The 6,018-nt window shown below is 41.6% G+C and overlaps 1 long non-coding RNA gene across 1 annotated transcript; it reads right to left on the bottom strand.

Annotated features, from left to right (window-relative positions):
• Positions 1-2,452: 2,452 nt before the first annotated feature.
• On the bottom strand, positions 2,453-5,630 carry LOC307123394. Its single transcript, XR_013816161.1, has 3 exons — positions 5,521-5,630; positions 5,340-5,419; positions 2,453-3,576 (listed from the first exon to the last, which is right to left on the bottom strand). It is a non-coding gene; the product is annotated as an uncharacterized lncRNA (long non-coding RNA).
• Positions 5,631-6,018: the final 388 nt, after the last annotated feature.

Genomic DNA, 6,018 nt, shown 5'->3' with positions numbered 1-6,018 from the left:
TCAGAGATGAGCTAAGTCCTAGCAGTTTGACCAGAGTGAGTTCTGAACGGAGAGCTCCCAGGAGACGATCTCACGATCGTGACAGACCAACATCAGAGAAAATGGGTTAACAACGATTTCATTCAGGCCATCTGCTTTTCTCTCACTTTCCTTTCTTTTACTTAAAGTTTATTTTATTTCCGTTAAGTCTTGGGTTCTGTTAAGTTTCGCCGCAAAAGTCTCTCAACAATGAGTTTCTAACAGCGCGCTCCAACTTCAAACAACGCCCACAAGTCTTTCATCCAGCCGCCAACACGCCACGTGATTGGCTTCCCCAGACGTCGACCAGACCTTCAGCGAATCAAAGACCCGGGAAAACCCCTGTCCAGCCAGGAGAAGGGAATCCCCCTTGTCAGACGACACAGGAGACACAAACGCAAGTAATGCCTCTTGATTCCGAGCTGAACTGGTGCATTAGATCAAATGTAATAACCCTGCCTAAGAAACGATAGGAGGTTAAATTACTGATCAATGGTTTCTTCAGGTCATGTGTCATAAATGCATATATTGCTTAGGCAAATTATTTCATAATTTATCTCTCTTAGAACTTATTCTTTTCCTCACCTTCTTCCTTTCTGCAACTTGTGAATGTGCGAGTGCGTGTGTTTCTGTTAGATATTAGTTTGATGTGTTAGAGTAATCAATAAAGTTCCGTTTGTATTCAAAAATAACTGTTCTTGTGTTATGTGCTTATCAATTTAATGTCTTGAACTGCCGATCTAAGTTACCTGGCTGTTAAATAGTGTTTCACTATTGTTCGGATATTAATATCCGCCGCAGAGTTGATATTTACGGCCCGTTCAAATGAACGCTGGAAGAGTCATTTGCTCGGCTGTAAAATAGACTCTTAAAATTCCCTATGAATTCATTAATTCATTCATTTGAGCTAAATATACATGTTTCCCTTTAGCAGAGCCCCCTTTAAGTTCTTACATATCGGCGGACGAATAAGTTAATGTGTAAACATTAATTCTGAATTATTTATAAATTATAGTGTCATTCGAGTCTCTTTCATTTTAATTCAGTTCCCCGTTGAGTTATTATTTTATCTGACTCATAGTCGCTACACAATAAAGAATGAAAATTCTGTCAACCAGCCCCAGTCTCCCGCACAATCTTTTTAGGCATATACCTGTTTTCAAAGGCATCTGATAGCCTACACTATATTACAAAAAGTTTTGGGACGCCTGGCTTTACATGCACATTAAATTTAATGACATCCCATTCTTAATCCGTGGGGTTTAATATGGAGTTGGCCAACCCTTTGCTGCTATAACAGCTTCAACTCTTCTGGGAAGGCTTTCCACAAGGTTTAGGAGTGTGTTTATGGGAATTTTTGACCATTCTTCTAGAAGCACATTTGTGAGGTCAGGCACTGATGTTGGACGAGAAGGCCTGGCTCTCAGTCTCCGCTCTAATTCATCCCAAAGGTGTTCTATCAGGTTGAGGTCAGGACTCTGTGCAGGCCAGTCAAGTTCCTCCACACCAAACTCGCTCATCCATGTCTTTATGGACCAACGCTTTGTGCACTGGTGTGCAGTCATGATGGGACAGGAAGGGGCCATCCCCAAACTGTTCCCACAAAGTTGGGAGCATAAAATTGTCCAAAATGTCTTGGTATGCAGAAGCATTAAGAGTTCCTGTCACTGGAACTAAGGGGCCAAGCCCAACCTCTGAAAAATAACCCCACACCAGAATCCCCCCCTCCACCAAACTTTACACTTGGCACAATGCAGTCAGGCAAGTCCCGTTCTCCTGGAAACCGCCAAACCCAGACTCGTCCATCAGATTGTCAGACAGAGAAGCGTGATTGGTCACTCCAGAGAACACGTCTCCACTGCTCTAGAGTCCAGTGGCGGCGTGCTTTACCCCACTGCATCCCACCCTCTGGTGTTGCTGGCCGCACATCACACTTGGCATCGTGAGCCACTGGTTACACCCAGTACAAACTGGTTCAGGTCTGTATCTCAGCTGGGACAGTTCATTCAGGGTGCTCACCATAATGGACGATTGTCTGAGAGAAAGAGCCAATGATGAAATATTTAAAGATTTAAATAGTAAAATAAGGAGCCAGTAATGTAAGAACTGCTCTATAGTAACCCTCACTATTGTCCCACAGGTTGTATGTGTGTTTGGACAGAAGCTCATCAGTGTGGAAAAAGAAACGGATGCAGGAACACATTAGAGCAGGTGAGACAGGTCATGAATCCTGTAATGTATTTCTCATATTCAGATTTCATATGAAATATTTAATAACATTATACATTATTCATATTAAAACATATTATAATGTATTAAGATTTAAAGTTCACAATATTAAATATTTTGTTGGCACTTTTGGCAAAGTAATAGACAAGTTTACATTGTTAAATTTAAACAACTAAAATCACACAAACACAAGTCAATGATTTTTGGAGTTTTAATACTACACAAGGTAATACATTTTCTGTTTGTATGTCAAAGAATAAGCACAACAAACATTAAAAATGTAATGACTTTAAATCAGGTCCTAACCACTGAAGACATTGATTGGAGTGCCACCCAGTATTCAGAGTAATATCAACATTAAGATTGATTCCTATAGTTTTACATTCGGTCCTTCTAAATCATGAATATTTATTTACATTGTTGCAATGAATCATTAAAAAGAATGCAGTGATAAACATGCAACGCTCAACATTGCATTTTGTTCTATATAATAATAAACATGTAAATGTATTTCATTTCTTTCATTCCAATAATAAACTGACCCAAAGGAAACAAACTGCAACATGCAATCTCAAAATGAGCTATAACCAACAGCAGTGGATGAAAACTATTTAAGTTTAAACCATAAAAAGACAATAGCAGCAATAATGACCAACAGAATCGAGGCACAAATTAGCGCACAGCAGCAACAGCAGCAGCATTTCTTACTCAGACAGGTTTCACTCTGCACTGGCTGAGGTGTGCGTGACGGACATGGTCTTGCTTGGACATGGTCTTCTTTGTTAAATATGTTTATGGACACTTGTTTAGGAGGATTCACGGGTGGCTTTGGAAGGATGGGTTCTCCAAGGAATTCCTGACGGCTCAAATTTTGAATGTCCTTCATGAGTTCAATGCTAATGCAGAAAGTGTGATTCTGGTCAAAATGAACTTTATCTGAGTGCTGTGTCACATAAATGCTTTCAAAGCTGTTCCACCTTGAGTTAAATAAAACAATTATGCGATCAGTGTTGCTGTTGTCTATATATCCTGTGTAATTCACAGTGACATAAGGTGGCAGTGAGCCAGTGGTGTTCAGGTTTCCCACCTCATAGTATGGTAGTCTGGAGTAAGGAAGAAGTCGGTCCCAATTATAGAATCGGTGGAAGCCAAAAGCTCCATTTACAGGGTCGCAGAGAGCATTCATACAACCATTGAAGTCAATCTGAACACATTCATGAACAAACCACCACAGCAAGATCAGCCCGTGTCTGGGAGGCGGACGACCAAACCTGGACTCTTTCAGATCAGACAATTCATTTAGGGTCCTCATCATGTTTCCTGACAAATCTGCTGAAAAAAAATCAATCAATTAATAAAAAACAAAATCAAAAAGTCAAAATACAAAAAAATAAACATACACAAAATACAAAACAAATAGCAGCAATGAGGGGACCTGATGGATTCACTTAGACCAAAGCCTTAGACTGGGAGTAACAGCCTCAGCTAATTCTAGTACAACCATAAAAACCACTTGGTACCACTCCATATGCACGGAGAAGAGCTTGCTCTTTTCCCAGTTGACCCAAAGCCCCAGATGGCTGAGGTGCTTGTTTACCATGTTGGCCAGGATGAGCCAGTTGTCGCGGTAGTTGAGAATGCGAACACAGAGCTCCCTTGGTGAGTTCTCAGCGACCTTCGTGAAGACGCAAGGCGACAGGGACAGCCTGAAGGGGAGGACCTTGTACTGATATGCCTCTCCCTCAAACATAAAGCGTAGGACCGGTCTGTGTCGAGGGAGAATTGAAACATGAAAGTACTCGTCCTTCAGGTCGATCGCTGCAAACCAACGGGGACGAATACATTCGAAGATGCGTCTCTGTGTTAGAATCTTGAACATGAGCTTGTGAAGGGCCCGATTCAAGACACGCAGGTCCAAGATTGGCCATAACTCACTTCTTGTGTACAATAAAGTACGGGCTGTAAAACCGTCTTCATATCGGCTGGTGGGACCAGCTCTATCGCATCCTTTGCCAGTAGGACTGCGATTTCTGCACGCAGGACAGGAGCATCCTTGTCCGGAGGGACGCTGGTCAAACTGAATCGCATAGCCATGCCAGATAGTCCAAATGGGCCAGCAAGACAGACTGGAAAGCACTATCCAGGCTTCCAGATGCCAGACAAGCGGGGTCATATGGGACTACCAACGTACCTGCAGTGGGACAGCGTGGTGGAGCACAGGGGTCCAACCCGGAAGACGCAGTGTCCCGGAGTGGGGACTGAGTGTGCAGTGGAACACTTACCTGGCTCCATGAGTTGGCAGGGGGTGAGCGAGAAAGCATCGCGTCTTCAAACTGCACACCACTACCTGATGGCGATCGGAAAGGGGGATGAGAGTGGCAAGGCACAGCTTTGCATTCTGCCATCCGCACCCTCTTGGGACATCCTCTGGTCCTTCTCAGGTACACCGCTGCACAGCCTTCCTGTGACCGGCTCCACGCTGCAGCTTAGGTGGAGGCTGCTGCTGAGGCCATATTGGAGCGGAGGTGGAAGTCGCAGGGGGTGCCCTCAGCGACGAGCAGGCCGGGACAGGATGTGCTTGATAGCCTCCGTCTTCTTTTGTGTTGCAGAGAACTTCTGGGCAAAGTTTTTGACTGTGTTGTCAAAGGGAGAGCTTTTTCCGGGTTCGTAGAACACTCGTAGTAGATGATTGCAGGTCAGAATCAATGAAACGCTTGGCTCCAAAGCAAAAGCTTAAATGACCGCATACTGCATGCTTCCTTTTATACCCGCTTTGCGGGTGTGGTTCGCAATCCAAATGCCAATGTCCATTGGCTTGTTTTGTTCACACTCATAGGAAATTGGGCTCTCAGGCGTGATCTCAATTCGTCAGTCACCTGATGTAACGCCAAACGTGACTGACTGATAGGGAACTATAATTCTTGATACCTGTAATTGTATTTTCACTAGTTAAATGTCATTATAGACTGCCATTCAAATTCAATTGATTCAATTCAATCAATAGTAGTTACTAGTTGAAATTTCAATTGCACATATCAGAAATACAATTCTTACTAGTAAAAATTTTCATTTTGATATCAATAATGACTTACAAAGAACTGAGAAAAACTGATCCTCCCAAATTATTGCAGTGGGACGAAGGGTTAATCTGTAGTGCACTGATCTACCATTTCTGCAAAAGTATAAACACAGTTCAAAATAAAAAAACACACACACAAAAATATGTACTGTATATAAAGTATATATAAACACATTAAAAATGATACGCCTTACCTTATAGTGATACACCTTACTTAGATATCTGGCACTGACTGCCTCATTTATCTGACATGACAGCAAAGCTTATGTGCTGATGTCACTGCACTCATGACAGGAACTACTCTACTGTAACTAACAAACATTAGTTGCCCTACAGGTTGTACATTTGTTTCTATTTTGACAAACAGAAACTCAAAATGCAGAAAGTGAAACTGCTCATGACATGATTTGCATTAAAGCTACTTTATATTAAACTATCATTTCTCACTCATATTAAAAGTTTCACACATATTCTTATTAAAGTTTTACCTTATGTCTCCCTAAATATTAATCTACATCATTGTAATAAATAAAGAAAATCAAGTGATAAACATGCAAAGCTCATCACCATATCTTACATTTATAGAATGATGAGCATATATTTATTATTACATTTAAACAACTTATCATAGATTGTATATTTATTTACCATCCAAATAAGCCATTTGTCCAAATGAAGACAAGCTGCAATAC

This window comes from Gobio gobio, assembly GCF_949357685.1.
Source record: "Gobio gobio genome assembly, chromosome: 3".
In the NCBI taxonomy this organism is placed as follows: domain Eukaryota; kingdom Metazoa; phylum Chordata; class Actinopteri; order Cypriniformes; family Gobionidae; genus Gobio; species Gobio gobio.
This window is presented reverse-complemented; position numbering and strand designations above follow the sequence as displayed.